Below are 15,843 nucleotides of genomic sequence, written 5' to 3' on the forward strand. Positions count from 1 at the left end.
AGAAATGTTTGTCGTAGAATGGGTTGGGTTGGAAGGAACCTTCAAAATCGTCTCGTTCCAACCCCTCTGCCATTGGGTTATGTCTGCAATTCTAGCCATGCCAAACCTTTCCTTGCAGAAAGCATCGCCAGAAAAGGTCTGCACTCAAAGTTGATCCCCACAATCATTTAAGGCTCAGAATAAATGGCTGTGTCCTGCAGAGGCCCTGGCTCGTTAAGGTACCGAGGAAATATCCATGAATCATCCAAGCACAATCTGCAAACAGGGGCTCGCGTCGGGTTTCACGAAGGTTTTTACGGCGCTCCGCTGACTTCCACGGCTATTTCTTATTTATGCTTGGGGAAACTTCATCAGGTTGGGCTCTCTGAGTGCGTAAAAATGTTTACGCTCAACCGTTTTCTCTTTGTCAGTGTTTGCTCGAGCTGATTGCTCTGCTCCGCAGAGCGTCAGAGGCCAGCGTTCACCTGGTTTCATGAGCGTTGCCAACATCTTTCAACTGACTGCCCTGCTGCCTTGGGTGGATCAGTGGCTGGGCAGCACTTTTATTCTCACCTTTGCACAATTTCTGCTTCGAATCAGCAGCTAAAGCCCTCGGTGAAGTGCAGGTCTCCCTCCTTGCTCTCACTGCACAGTCACTGCTCCATCTCAGAAGACACCGCAGCCCTGCGCCGGCGGTGGGCAAGACCGGCTCTGCAAACCCAGGGCTGCAGTGCCCTTTCTGACTCCAGCTCCATCTCCAGCTGGTTTTGCTCGGAACTTGACTCCTCTCTGTTGCACAGTATTAAAACACGCATTGAAATGTGCTGGGAAGGTTCACCAACACCACCTCTTCCTCACCATAAAACACGCTGGGAAGGTCCACCTACACAACTCTTCCCCACCTACCCAGCTCTTCTCCACCATAAAACACGCTGGGAAGGTTCACCTACACAACTCTTCCCCACCTACCCAGCTCTTCTCCACCATAAAACACGCTGGGAAGGTTCACCTACACAACTCTTCCCCATCTACCCAACTCTTCTCCACCGTAAAACACACTGGGAAGGTTCACCTACACAACTCTTCCCCATCTACCCAGCTCTTCTCCACCGTAAAACACGCTGGGAAGGTTCACCACTGCACATCTTCCCCACCACCTTCTTATCTCTGATCTGAGTGCACAATTTTCACCACTGATTACGATACCAACTTGGAAGAGCTTCCTCAAACCTAGAAGGAGAATTCCTTTGGAAGTGATGATGCTGCAAAGGCAACATGCACTGTGGGTCTGCTTCTCTCTGCTCTAGAAAGAAAGATTTCTAGGTTGGTATCCACCTTTTATTAGGCTCCTTTTCTGCAAGAACTATTTCTGTTAAAGGTTCATCGTCTATGCTTTTGCTTGAGCGGCTTGGCCTTAACGATAGGGCAATTTCTTCAGACCCTTATTTATGCAACCTGTACATGCAAAGCTCAGTGTGCAAACTCATCTGCAAAGCATCTGACATGCCGTGAAAGGGCCTCCTATTAGAGCAGGAAGGATCAATATTGATGGGCAACATAAATATCTGCATTATGGCACATAGGAAGGCCACGCATTTTATACTTCTGCTCCCTGTGCATACTGACAGCCCCCTTCAAAAATCCCTCTGCTCCTTTACAGACACACAAACATCAATTTGGTTGTTTTTTTTTTAAAACTCGCTCTTTTTCTTTTTCTCTTAAAAGCCACAACTATCAGCACAACTGTTTTCAGCTCATGATTTGGGCATGACGTAGCGTGAAGCGCCGTGTGCCACCTCCTCGCGCGGTGGGTGTCTGGCCCCACTCCGTTCCCTTACATGGCCTGCAGCTCTGGCAGGCACAGCATTCTCCACATTCTTCCCTTTTTTCTCCTGCTTTTTAATTCTCATTTCTTTTTAGGAGGAGAACACACAAAACACAAGGAGTAATGCCGCCCTCTACTGCCCTGCTCTCCCAGCTTGAGGTGCGCCGTCACAAATGTTCACACTCGTTGAATCACCCACCACCACCACGAAAAAAACAACAAAACATCAAAAAAGAAAAAGCAAACCCCCAGAAAAAACCCGAAACACTCAATCAAAAGGCAATATAGCAACAAAGATACACATGCATTAGGAAAAAGAGACCATGGTGGCCAAGAGCATTGCTCAAACTTAGCTTGAAGTTCCCATCGATACCAATAAATTTGATTTCTCAGCAAGAGGGTAGGATTAATGCTGTGAGTTGTTCTCGAGTTAGCTACTACAGCCCCAAAGAAGTGAAAGAGTGGCATATTAAGGGGCATGTTTATGTAAAAGCTGGCATTTATAAAACCACAGCTCTGTCTCTCTGTGCGTCCCTTACTGTAGTCAGAATTACAGCTTCTTTCTCATAGAATCAAAGAATCATCTGGTTGGAAGAGACCCTCAAGATGATCGAGCCCAACCATTCACCCTGCACTGTCAGGGTCCCTAAACCATGTTGCTCAACACCAAATCCACACGGTTTTTAAACACCTCCAGGGATGGGGACTCCACCACCTCCCTGGGCAGCCTGTTCCAATACTTCACAACCCTCTCTGGAAAGAAATTCGTCCTGATATCCAACCTAAATTTCCCCTGGTGCAACTTGAGGCCATTCCCTCTCGTCCTGTCATTCGTAACGTGGGAGAAGAAACCGACCCCCATCTCCCTACAACTTCCTTCCAGGTGATTGTAGACAGCGATAAGGTCCCCCCTGAGCCTCCTCTTCTCCAGACTGACCAGTCCCAGCTCCCTCAGCCGCTCCTCACAGGACAAGTTCTCCAAACCCTTCACTAGTTTCGTTGCTCTTCTCTGAACCTGCTCCAGCACCTCAACGTCCTTCTCGAAGTGAGGGGCCCAAAACTGGACACAGTACTCCAGGTGTGGCCTCACCAGTGCTGAGTACAGGGGGACAATCACTTCCCTGCTCCTGCTGGCCACACTGTTTCTGATCCATGCCAGGATTCCGTTGGCTTTCTTGGCTGCTTGGGCACACTGCTGGCTCATGTTCCATCGGCTGTCGACCAGCACCCCCAGGTCCTTGTCTGCTGTGCAGCTTTCCAGCCCCACTTCCCCAAGCCTGGAACGCTGCAGGGGGTTGTTGTGGCCCAAGTGCAGGACCCAGCACTTGGTCTTGTTGAACTCCATACAGTTGGCCTCAGCCCATCAATCCAGTCTGCCCAGGTCCCTCTGTAGGGCCTCCCAACCCTCAGGCAGATCAACACTACCTCCCAATTTAGTGTCATCTGCAAACTTGCTGAGGGCGCACTCGATCCCCTCATGCCCTCATTCTCCTTAATATTCAATTTACTTGGTAAGCAAACTATTTCAGAGATGTAATAGCTCTACTTGCAAGTCCCAGCAGACCAGACATCACATTTTAGGTGGGTTTTCTCTGCTACACCTGTGCACATTTCCCCTACAGAGACGCAAAAGATAGATTGATTGGTTGAAAGTTTGAATCAACGATTTAATTCACTAACAAGCCTTACAAGCAAGCCTTTAGGAGGTCATGGATTCACCCCAATTCCTGGCTCTTGGCTCAGCACCCAGCACACGCTGCTGCTACGATGACATGCACCAACTCATGATTCCATTTTCAGAAGTCTGAATCTTTCTACTTCCCAATTATATTCCCTAGTAAACTCTCAGAAAACTCAATTAAAACAGCTGATGCTAATACCACCATCCATATACACGACTATCACTGCAATTGCAATTAATGCACTGTCTCAAAAAAACCACTTCCCAAAACTCCTCGGATGTACAGAGAAAGTGAAAGTTTGCAAGGAAACTCTTAGTTAAAAAACATTAATGAAATCGGTATTGATTGGGCAGCAGAACTGCAAATGCTGAGCACGGAGGTCTGAATTATGGGGAAAGAGTCAATATAGGAGCACCACTAGAATGGAAGATTTAAATAGATGGGTTTTTCCCCTCAAGCTTCTGTATATTTTTGTAGGAGACCCTCAGGAGATGAGGTAAATAATGTTTTTAAAAGGCAAACCAAACCCAAACCGATTAGTAGATTCAATGAAATAAATTTGGCCCTGGGCTGAAACGGTACAGTAGCCAATTCTTCGGTGGCAAAGCAAGGTCAGCGCAGGGTCTAGCTGAGAATAAGTTAAAGCATGTCCCATCTTACGTTGTGGAGAGAGTTAAAAGCTTTTATGAGCCCAGATAACAATGCTGGAAGAAAGAGGCGTGATTTTGAGGCCAAGCCACAAAATACATTTGTGATATCTATATGAAATAAGCCACAAAATATCTACCAGGAGATGAAATGAGAGATGCAAACTCTATGCCTGATTTCCAGCCTATGAATGAGCAAAATTCTGCCATCTGTGCTCTTTTGAAGGCATAAGCAATAACTGATGTGCCATAATCATTTCTTATTCTCAGATTCCTACAACCTAAGCTGGATTTGAAGTATCGGCGAACGTTAAAGCATCTCCGTGAACCTGCATGCACAAGAACTGCACCAAACACCTCTGCTTTGCCACACAACCCTCTTCTCCAATAATGTTCTTACACATTCAGTGATGGAAACGAGTCCATTTCTCACCTGTTGCTTCTTCTCTTGCTGTAATTAAGAGGCGCTATTTGCAATTACCCCAAATATGCAAATAAAATCTGCGTATTGATGCAGCCTGTTAAAAAGTTTCACCAAAACCATTAGAACTGAAGCAGGCTTTGAGATTCCCACTGGAGAATTCCCTTCACTTGGATAATTCCTTGATGAGAGAGAAAGCTCAGAACAGAGGTAAACGCCAAACCTTTCCATTTCCTCTTGGGAAATAGAAGGAATTTCTTGAATTTCTCTCCCTTCGATCCATTCTAGTAGGGTTCTTCCAATTCCGTAACAAACTCTATCCATTTAAATTCAATACTAACTAAGAATTACCTCCACAGAAAAGCAATGTTAATTAACAAAACAGGAGTCCTCCAAGAGATTTTCCTTTAGACCCAAACGGACTTACTGAAACGTCCTTCGAGGAAACAGGATGGCAGATGCCTCCTCGTGTAAATAAAGAGTCTTAGACACGTTTTCAACATGTTGCCCTTTGGGAAAACAAAAGCCACACAAGAAGAGAATCAAATCTGAATATATCCACTTATGTTGATGAGTAGAAAGAGTCAGAAAGTGTGTATTTCCATGTGAAGACCTGTAATGTATACCAATGATTTGTCTACAACGCAACCGGTTCCAACTTTTTGGAAGAAAGACCTGCTTTTCCTAAGGCTAGGAGTTATTCATCCATTAAAACCAGCAATGCATAAAAAGAGCATTGGGACAATGACCATTTCCAGTCCTAAAATCTCAGTTGACACTAATTAGTTGAACTCAAAGCTTCAAAGTAATGCAATATTTTTCCTCTGTATACTAAATGCTTTTTTCTTTTTTCTTTTTACTGGAAAAGCTTTTTACAGCACATTTAGGTTTTACTGCCCACTGAACGGGAAGCAGTTATGTGCTTGCAGATCTAGACCTTCATTTGGTACATCATTATTAGGACTTCTTCTGTGATACTAATGGGTTTAAAAAAAAATATTTATACTTTAATTGATATTTTCTCCCTATCTCCGTCCCTCTCTTCAACATCACATAGAAAAGAAATAGTAGAAACGTGCAGACTGGAGCAGAGCATCTAGAGGATAACTTCTTGCATCGTCCTACTAACTGTTCTCAGAAACATCTTCAAGTTCTTGCAGAGAACAGCAATTAAATCTTTAAAAAAAGATGTACCTGTTTCCTCCCTGAAGGAAAGAAGGGCCATTCGATCATTCCAACCACATCTTTTTTAACCCATGTTTTTTAACTATAGCTTTAGTTTCTTTCTGTTTCTTTCTGGCTCGTTTCTGCTCCCGAAAAAAAACACAAAGCAGTCTAAAACATGAACTAATTGCAGCTCCTGCTAGTTGTACAGGTTAATTAACATAATTACTCATCTGTATCCTGGTCAGCTTGCTGAATTCATGTACTGTATTTCTAGCTTGAATAATTTAACAGGTATTAATTATTTATACCTTATAGCTCTTTCAAAGGAGTTGTTCAGAGTCAATGCCAGTTATTAGACTTGGCAGACAAAGCCAAGCGCCGCCCCACGAGGGCCAGCTCCACCCTCGTGCCTGCTTTATCCTGGGAGTTACCGAAGGGAAATGGGAAGGGTTGCATTTAGGTTGTTTGATGCTACCAAAAAGCATCACGCATTAAATCTTCCTACGTCCAGCCCTTGATTCACAGACGATGCCAGCGAGTTCAAAGGAAACTGGGAAAAAAAAAAAACCACATGCATCTCCCTGCTAAGTAGCTTTTTCTTTTGGCTAGTCAATAGAATACATTTGAAGGGGGAAGACTGCAAGTCAGCAGACTTCTTTCCCCCCATAATCTTTGCAATAATTTTCTCTGCCAGTAATCAAAGTGCTGGTCTCTAGCTAGAAGAAGACTCTACAGTCACAGAATGGTCATCAGAACATCCAAATAAAGGAGTAGGGGCAAGGGAGGATGTCTGTTGAGCATCACCTACCCACAGCTTTATCTCTGCCTGTCCCTCTGCAAGCTGCCAAAAAAGCCAGGGCGATGTCCTCCTGCTAGGAAGAACCTCTCCACCTTCCTCCCTTGCTTCAGTGGGGGCCTTGATGAAGAAGTGGCTCCATGCAAACACAGAGGGTGAAGTTATGACCAGTGTGTAAGTAGAAACCAACTAATTAAATGGAGAAATAACATCTAGAGACCAATAACAACACGTATCTGTTGGTGGCTCAGGCTGAACTGCTTTTCAGAGTGCTAACGCCACCCCTGCGGGAGAGGATACTGAGTAGCTGGAGATGGCATTGAAGAAAGCAAACAAATACCAGAGCTGAAAAACAAATATCTTCATCAAGGACAGAAAGGGTTTGATTTGTTTAGCTTATGGAAAAAAAAAAAAGATTAAAAGAAAATCTAATTATATTCTGTAGACACTATGATGTAGATGAAGCGTTCAGTATTAACAGCACCTTGGAGTAGGAGCAGAAGGCATTGCAAGAACTGGAAGACAGGTAAACACAAACGAAAAATGAGGCACCTATTTTGAACGTGGAGGACAAATAACCATGAGAACGAACTCCTTAGCAAAGTGGTAGATCACACGCATCTCCATCTGCAACTTGAGCTTAGCAGCACCACCTCAGCCACCTTCTCCTCTACTCTGCCGGTGAGCTCCAAGGTGCCCATCGCAACCCGATGTTATAAAAGCCCCATACCAGCAATTTTTTTTCCTGCCCAAACATATTTAGTCAAAAAACTTCCCAATTGCTTTCCATCTCGGGGTCGCTCGCTGCCGTTGCTGGGGTGGAGGACATCACAGCCATCCAACGTCCCTTCTGTTTACAGCTGCTGCAAAGAGTCATACCAACGGGAAAATATTTTGCACGGCCACGCCACGTGTGCCAGCATACAGGAGACACTTCTCCCCACAGCCTAATAGTTGCTTTGGGGGGTTTGGCAGCTTTCACTCAGGAATGCTTCCCCAGAGTTTAACCGATAAAAATACCAGTGTCCAAACAGTGCAGCCTTTCAACCTCCTCAAGTCCCACCAGGCTGGTGCAACCTCTGGTTGCCTCTGCAGAGCTCCTCGGAGGGTGGTGTGGTTACCCAGCTGTACCCGAGGGCACCGCTGGCTGTGTACTTTTCCTTATTCAAACCATCTGTTTAAAGATTTCTGGTGTGTGAGTCCTTTTACGAGAGCAGAGGGTGGGGAGGTAGACCTGAAAGCCTTTTTTCATTCCCGGGAAAGCTTGGGGTCTGCGCAGCCCTCCAGCTTTTCCCTCTGCCACGACCTCCCTCCATTCCTCAGCAGCTGAAGCATCACGTTTTTTGGTCGTTTTTAACCACTTCCTGGCATTATGCTAAGGGTTGTCCTCTGCCTTTCGCCTCCTTCACCAGGGTCTTGAGGGACCCATAACCTTAAGTCAAGGCTACAAGACATGGTCTGTCATTGCCTTAATCAAAAAACATTTCCCATCACGTGGAAGATAATGCTGAAATAATCCATGTGTGTTTAATCTCCAGCAATAAAGGACCACCTCATAAACTCAAACTGGTGTTTCAAAACATTCCCATCCACTACCACACCATGGTGAGCACCCAGAGCCTCGTGCAGCCTCTCTCTCCATCAGTCACTTCTCCTGCACACGTATGGAGAGAGGGGTCGGTCACAGCACCCACGTCACCCAGCCCCTCATCCCCTCCCCACTGGATTAAATAGCCAGGGCAGCAGGGAACGTGCTGGAAAACCAGACGTTTCGGGACCACCATCAACCTTGTGACATGGTTATGACTCGAGGGAGATAACACCTTACGGGTTTAATATTCCATGTTACCCCAGCTGATCCCGTTCGGCAGCGTGACGTTCCTTATCGGAGGTGTTAAGCCAATGCTAAGAGTACAACCCAATCCTGCAGCCCCTAACGTACACGATGCCCTCATCCTCCACGGCGTCTGAAGACCACGGATGACACTGCTACGCTTCATACCTGGTGCTTTTAAGTACTGCTATGGATCATACACTTATACCTCCTTTTTTCCCTCCCATGTCTCCTTTCCCTCCCATAAGACTTTGTGGCCAGGAAGGAGAAGGCATCTATTCAACCCCATCCTTAAATCTGATTTAAATTAATGTTCTATCCAGACCCAACCTATCCCTGGTTCTCCTGAACAGTAGTACCAAACCTTTTTTCCCCCCCTCACACTACCAACTGCTCTACCAAGCTCATCTGAGCTTAAAAGCAGTAAAAATTTAAGGAGGTATTTGCTATGCAAAAAAGCAAGACAAATAGCCCAGTTTTACCAGTCCTTTTCCTATCAGTTTTCAGAGCTCAGACTCCATCTCAAGGTACACCCAAGAAAGCTACCAATACAGAGAAGCACACGAATAACCATTTTCTTCCCTTCTCCCCATCATTTGAAGCTCTTTGTCCATCTCCTGGCACTAAGCGTTGCCAGAAGTAAAACCTAATTTCAGTTTTCCCATTTGCTTGCGGAACAAGATCCTTATGATACTGGGGATACTGGGGCATAGCGCAGTTTGAATGCAAAGGCTCCAGCTTAGCCACTATTTTCAGCTCAGATTTGGTAAATTTACAACGAAAGATACGCTTCTGAAGCTCTTCAAAATCCGAAATACTGTTCCTTTTCCACACATGCTTCTGGTCATTGGGATTTTTTTTAATTCAGAATTTTTCCTCTCTTTCTGTTTTTCGATTGTGGCTGTACAACAACCTGGAAGGAGTTTCACAATTTCACGAGGCCACTAGCCACAAATCTCCAAGCCTATAAATAACATCCAGGAGAACCCATGCCATCTAATTACCTGCCTAAAACAGCATATATACTTTGTAGTCTGCAAACACACTCCTTCTCACTCAACATCTCCCATCAGCGATGGGCTGCCGGGTCCTTTCCTGCGGCATCGTACATCATCGCTCTCCAGCCAAACCAGAATATTTGCACCTCCTCTCTGGGGGCAAGGCAACATGGGTTCACAGGAAACATGGCTGGCATTCACTTCCACCAAACGACGTGTCTCTAAAGCTATCCTGAATTTATTCTTTGTGTCCTACTGTTCCTCAAAAGGCAAATCCAGCGGAGCCTCCGAGCAAGAACCAGTGGTATATCCTCCACGCAGCGCTTGGTCTTATTTTGGAGGTGCCAATGATGCAAGTCCCAAATGAACCTTCATCATTTCTCATTTCAAGCCTGAGTTTTCCTTGAGAAGTACACTTAAATAGAAAGATCTGTGTTTAACCTCCTGTATGCTTTTGTTGGTTAAAGATCAGTAAACCATCATTTATTTCAGTGTGCCCAGCCTTCTTCATCACGCTGATAAACACAGTAATTACTTTATGCTGAATGCACCTTGGAATATATACGAGCAGGAACTATATTTGTAAAGGCAAAAATGAGAGACCACCTAACGCTTTTAAAGATCAGCCAGTAATAGGATGACATTTCCCTTCTTCAGGAACATTTGTCGGTAACGAAGGCAACGTCTAAGCACATGAAATTGGGTCGTAATTATCCCATTATCGTCGCGTGGGTCTGAAGGCTAGACCAAGATAATGTCAACGGAAAATGTTTCCTCCACACCGGGAAATCATTACCTTGATAGTTTCATTAGCAAAGTATTAGGCTCAAGCAGCTTCTGCTGCAATAGACACTCAAGACAACAGAAACAGCCTGAAACAGCAGCATCTCAGCTGCTCCTTCAAACCCAGTTACTTAAAACCGCCTCTTACGGTACGGGTTGGGGAGAGAGACGCTTGCGACAGGACTACCGGAGAGAAGAGGAGCAGAAGATATCACACAAGCTCAAAGCCATCTTCACGTTCTGAGTGTGGCAGCTGCAAATAACACACCCAAAGATCTATATAGCATGTGCTACTATATGTAAGAGCTATATATTTTGTATGTGTATTTATATATAGGTTAGTACATATAGGATATCGCCCAGAGAAGTTGTAGCTGTCCCATCCCTGGAGGTGTTCAAGGCCAGGTTGGATGGGGCTTTGAGCAACCTGGTGTAGTGGAAGGTGTCCCTGCCCATGGCAAGGGGGTTGGAACTAGATGATCTTTGAGGTCCCTTCCAACCCAAACCATTCCATGATTCTATGATATACCTGCAGTAGCCCTATCTCTAGAGCAATGAAGACATCTTCAGCCACCCTGAGTCCATATGTTGCAAGAGAGCTGTGGCAGTCCTGATGGTCTCCAGGTGAAAGACCACCTGTGCTTTTGGGACCAGGCACCTTAGGCTAAGAAGAAAGATGTTAAAATAAAAGGAAAGCTGGGCTTCTGCAGAGTAAAATTGAAGAGTTAACACAGGTTTGCCAAGATACCACAGGCTGGAGAGAAAGGTCTCCTGCCTGTCAACAGCACAGCTTGGCTACAAACACTGGAATTGCTCAATTCACATGAATTAAAGAGGCAGGCAAAGTTGCATAATTGGGACAGTAAAATCAACGGTCATAGCTTCCTTAGGAAGGCAAAAATCTCATTATTGAGCAAGTCCCTGAATAAAAAACCAATAAAAATAGTTCTTAGGGCTCAGCATCTTAACAGATAAAACACAGAGTGAGACGTGTTATGGGCAGCCAAAACACTGGAGAACAGAGTGGATCTGGCCTTAATGCGCCGGTTTTCCAAATTCTCAAAAAAAGCTGGGCCAAAGGGCCATTAAGTTTTCTCTGCTTGAACACCAAGCATTTTGGAGGGCCAGAGGAAAGCAAGTGCTCCACAAAGATTTTTAGCAGTTAAATGGAGTTATGCAGAGAATTGCATCAGCTTGACATCGATCCCGGCCATCCTTTGGGATCCACAATTCTCCATTTCGTTGCTGAAGAAATTAAGGCAGTATAAGGAATGCCAGTCTACGTGGCTCTATGGAAAACAGATCTCATGAAATGAACGTAGCAAGTTTTATTAAACTACCTGCAAATTGGGCCAAAACCAACATTCGTAGCGATGTAGAATCATGGAATGGTTTGGGTTGGAAGGGACCTCAAAGATCATCTAGTTCCAACCCCCCTGCCATGGGCAGGGACACCCTCCACTACACCAGGTTGCCCAAAGCCTCATCCAACCTGGCCTTGAACACTTCCAGGGATGGGGCATCTACAACTTCTCTGGGCAACCTGGTCCAGGTTGTAACAAATTAGGCTGCTGTAAACTGGTTGACTTACAAACTTGATTTCGTTGAGCGTGTCTCCAGCTCCAGGATTTTTTTATTTCAGCCAAGAGGAGGTTAAAAGTGACGAGCTGCCGTCGGAAAAGCGCTTGGGAGAAGCGTGAGAACGGACGGCTCAGCCACCAAACAGCAAGGGCAGGATTTAACGGCAGGACCGTGAAGTTAGGTGAATTCAGGTTAAAAATGTGGAACAAATATTTAAGGCAGAGCAATTAGGGCAATTACTCTTTTCAACAGTTTGCAAGGGACTGTGGTGCTTTCTCAGTCACCGGCAAGTTTTTAAACCATAATTGGAAGATTTTTTTTTTTAAATTTTTTTTTGAGACAGAAATACACTAGTGAAAACAAGACTTCCAAAAAGGCAAATGGCCCATCTCCTGCAAATCATAGAATGGTTAGGGCTGGAAGGGACCTTCAAAATCAGGCTAGATGAGCACAGCTAACCTTATAAGATACCCACCTACAAAAACTAAAGTAATTTTCATTCGTTCTTCTGCCATCCATCATCTTCCAGGCGAGCTAAAACGGGCTCAGAAGTGGAGACAAACGTCAAGTCTCTTTCTCCAAATCAAGGTTACGAGCTGAATTTACAAACGCTGTCAGCCCAACATCCTGCAGGCTTTCCAGCCCGGAAATGCGCGCGGAATACAGACGTACGGACTTCATCGGCTCCGTTGTTGTGCCTCACGATGTGACAATCCAACGCCCACGCAAAGAACTCCGGCTTCCAGTTCCTAATGAATCACAGACCCAGAAGAATAGTCGTTGTGGGAAAAAAAAAAAAAACAAAAAACCAAATAAAACAGCTCAAATGGACCGTTTCACATGCCTGCTTGGGCAGGAGCGATCAGAGAAACACTAGTTGGGGAGATTAATGACATAATTTTGGCAGACAACTGGCCAATACGTTCATGGGAATTTTTCCCCTCCCTGTACTTTCACGTTTTATTTAAAGCCTTTCAAAGAGAGATGATTTTTACCTACTTAAGATTTAGCAACAGAACGAAAAAGAAGGCAAAGCAGCCTCCTTGATACAGAAATCAACCAATCCAGGTGGAAATCAGTTGTACCTGCTCTCTTGTACCGGAGCAGCAACTCCAGATTATGGGTCAACCCAGTCAAAAAGGTACAAGAGCAACTAATGAGCTGCAGTGGAAGGAGCTGGGTGGGAGAGACACAAAACTATTTGGATTCAATTAGTCTCTGCAACGAGCTGGTTATCTTCACTGATGCTTCAGGATAGCTTTTACTTCACAGGCTCAGAAGAAATTAATCAGGCACCAAAGTTTCCGTGAAACTGGCCTGCAGTTGACCCGTGACACCATTTCCACTTCCCTTTCCCATGCATTTTTGCTCTTCTGCCCCCAAACATATGGTTTTGTGGAGTAAGAAATTTCATATCTGTAATACCTCCCACACCAGCTCAACCCTTTTTTTTTCAACATCTCCCCTCCAGAGAAACGAGCTTCTGGTTGAAGCTACCACAAGTGATTCTTTGAACTATTTTTTTTTAATCATTATTTTAATAGTGATTAATTATTTTAATAATGATTAAAAAAAAATAGGGGAGGGACAAATTTCAATTTTGCTTCAGCCCTCTCTGCTCTACCAGGACTGAGTTACACAGGGAAGGGAAGACGCAAAACATCAGGGGTTCTGTAAGGGAGACCAGTTGCTCTGGTCTGTGTTTCCAAAAAGGCAATCCAGTCCTTTCCCCTAATCGGGCATTTTATAATAGAACTGCAGATCAAAGCAAACAACGTGCTCCTGACAGGGAGAACCTGACTGCCAAAACACCGTATTAAAGCCTCAGCCACCTATTATGGGATGAAAGGGAAAATACAGATTTCACCCTTTACCTTGACATAGATTTTGTAAAGTAGCATGAAAAAATCAAGGGGCAGGGGGGAACCACACAAACAACCTTTTATACTGCTTTGATATTCTGTTAAAAAAAAAAATAAATAATAAATCACAGAATGGTTAGGGTTGGAAGGGACCTCAAAGATCATCTAGTTCCAACCCCCCTGCCATGGGCAGGGACACCCTCCACTACACCACGTTGCCCAAAGCCCCATCCAACCTGGCCCTGAACACTTCCAGGGATGGGGCAGCCACAGCTTCTCTGGGCAACCTGTGCCAGTGCCTCACCACCCTCACAGTGAAGAAGTTCTTCCTTCTATCTAATGGAAATCTCCCCTCTTTCCGTTTAAATCCGTTGCCCCGTGTCCTGTCACTACACACCCTTGTCAAAAGTCCCTCTCCATGTCCTTCTTGTGTTGAGGACCCCAGAGCTGAACACAGTACTGCAAGGGAGGGTCTCAAATAAAATTCAATAGTCCTTTTCTGAGCTACAGAGGCAGCTTAAGACAGAAATAAAGCTGTTGAGAAGGCAGCTGGTGCATCGTCTACCCAGGCGTTCACACAACCTGCTCCCCGAAGAAGCGAGTCCTTGGTGCACACCAGGGTGTGAGCTGTGACAGGGTACTCATCTCACCCCCGCAGAGCCCAAACAGCAAGCCAAAGGCTTTTTTCTGGGCTTATATGAGAGTAGATGTTGCCTCATGGGTGCCCAAATCAAGAAGAAAGCAGTATCAAATATGACTTGGAAAGATTTTAAGCAGATAGTGATTTTAAGGTGACCACGCGATGCCACTCTGTGCACTGTCACCAGCAGAAGCTGGCAAAAAAAGCCACCTAAACCAATAAAAAAGAGACAAAATAGGGCAAACACAGCTTTCCCAGCTGTGGGGGATTGGTCTGGTTTTAAGTGATGTCCATAAACGTGGTTGATACCTCAGATCTCCTCCTGACCCTGCTGCTAGCCAGTACACTCACCATATGGGTAAGTTATTCACATCCCCCATCTGCAAAACGGGGGCAAGGAGACTCACTTCCAAAGGAAAACACCTTCAAACCTACTCATAAAAACCCCTCAAACACCTGGGACGTTGTTCTAGAGGGATCTATGAAAGTTTTCACTGTAAAAGCTGATTTGGAGATTTTTTTTTCCCCTGCTTCTTTCAGGCCAAAGTGAATCGCCCGCAGGACTTTGTGAAAAGGGCAAGCCCAAACCTCCCCGTGCCCCCAGCGAGTGCCACATCCCCAGCTCTCCATCATAACACTGAGTAAAACAGAAGATGTCACCTGAAATGGAAATGCTGTCTTACCATGCTACGTCAACCAACAGCCTTACAGCCTGGACCTCATCTTGTTTCAATTCCTCCGTTGACACTAAGGAATTGGGTTTTTAATAAGCTGATGCTTTCCCATTTACTAAAACCAAGTCACCAAGGCACTGCCCATACGGATATACCATTATTGACACTTTCCATAACCAATCCAATCATTGTACGCATCTTTATTCCCCATCCTCTTCCGTTACTCGCACGTATCGCTGCCGTGGCTCCATTGCTGCTGCCACTTTCCCTTTGCACAAGTTCTGGCTTCACACCCATCCTCCTGGCGAGGCCTTTTTATGGATCTGGAGATCCGCCATCACCTGGTGCTACTGCACTTCTCGGAGTTTTTGCTTCTTTGGCAAAGCTAAATTCAAGGGTCTAAAAGCAGATGCAGCCAAAAGGAACGCGCAACTTCTCCGAGACCGTAGCATCTTCCATCCTGCTCCTCATTGTGGTAGAAACGTTCACGTAAATCATATCTGGCTAAGCAAACAACGTACCCCACTGTCATAAAACATGCTTTTCCTTCATTTTCACTGAGCTTAATCATTCCTTGTTTCCTCTTTTCTACACCAAATCCAGTACTGGTTAGTTGCCATCAGTCACGCTCAGACTGCTCATCTCTTCAAGTGCTCAATGTTCACCCCTTGTCTCCAGAAGGAGAAAACGTGCATCACCACCAAGATTCCCTGTTAAGAGAATACTATTATGCTGCATTTAAAAAAAAAAAAATTAAAAAAAAAAGGCATTTTTCCACCATTTCCCCTGGTTACACAGTAAATTCACAGCCCACACAGAGAAACACCCTTGTGGGAAATTGGAATTTCGTAAGGTAAGGGTCATTGAAGCTGCGTGGAGGGTAACGGGCCAAGCAAGCAGGCAAGTCCAGTTCAGCAGAAAGCTGGTTATTCCTGGGGACTTTTCAGGAGCTCT

General features: G+C 45.1%; 1 protein-coding gene across 1 annotated transcript in view; it reads right to left on the bottom strand.

Moving 5' to 3' along the window:
• The window catches only part of PRKG1 (protein kinase cGMP-dependent 1), a 528,936-nt gene that overhangs the window by 500,653 nt on the left and 12,440 nt on the right, over window positions 1-15,843 (bottom strand). The window lies entirely within an intron of this gene.

Source organism: Tauraco erythrolophus, chromosome 9 (genome assembly GCF_009769465.1).
Source record: "Tauraco erythrolophus isolate bTauEry1 chromosome 9, bTauEry1.pri, whole genome shotgun sequence".
NCBI lineage: Eukaryota > Metazoa > Chordata > Aves > Musophagiformes > Musophagidae > Tauraco > Tauraco erythrolophus.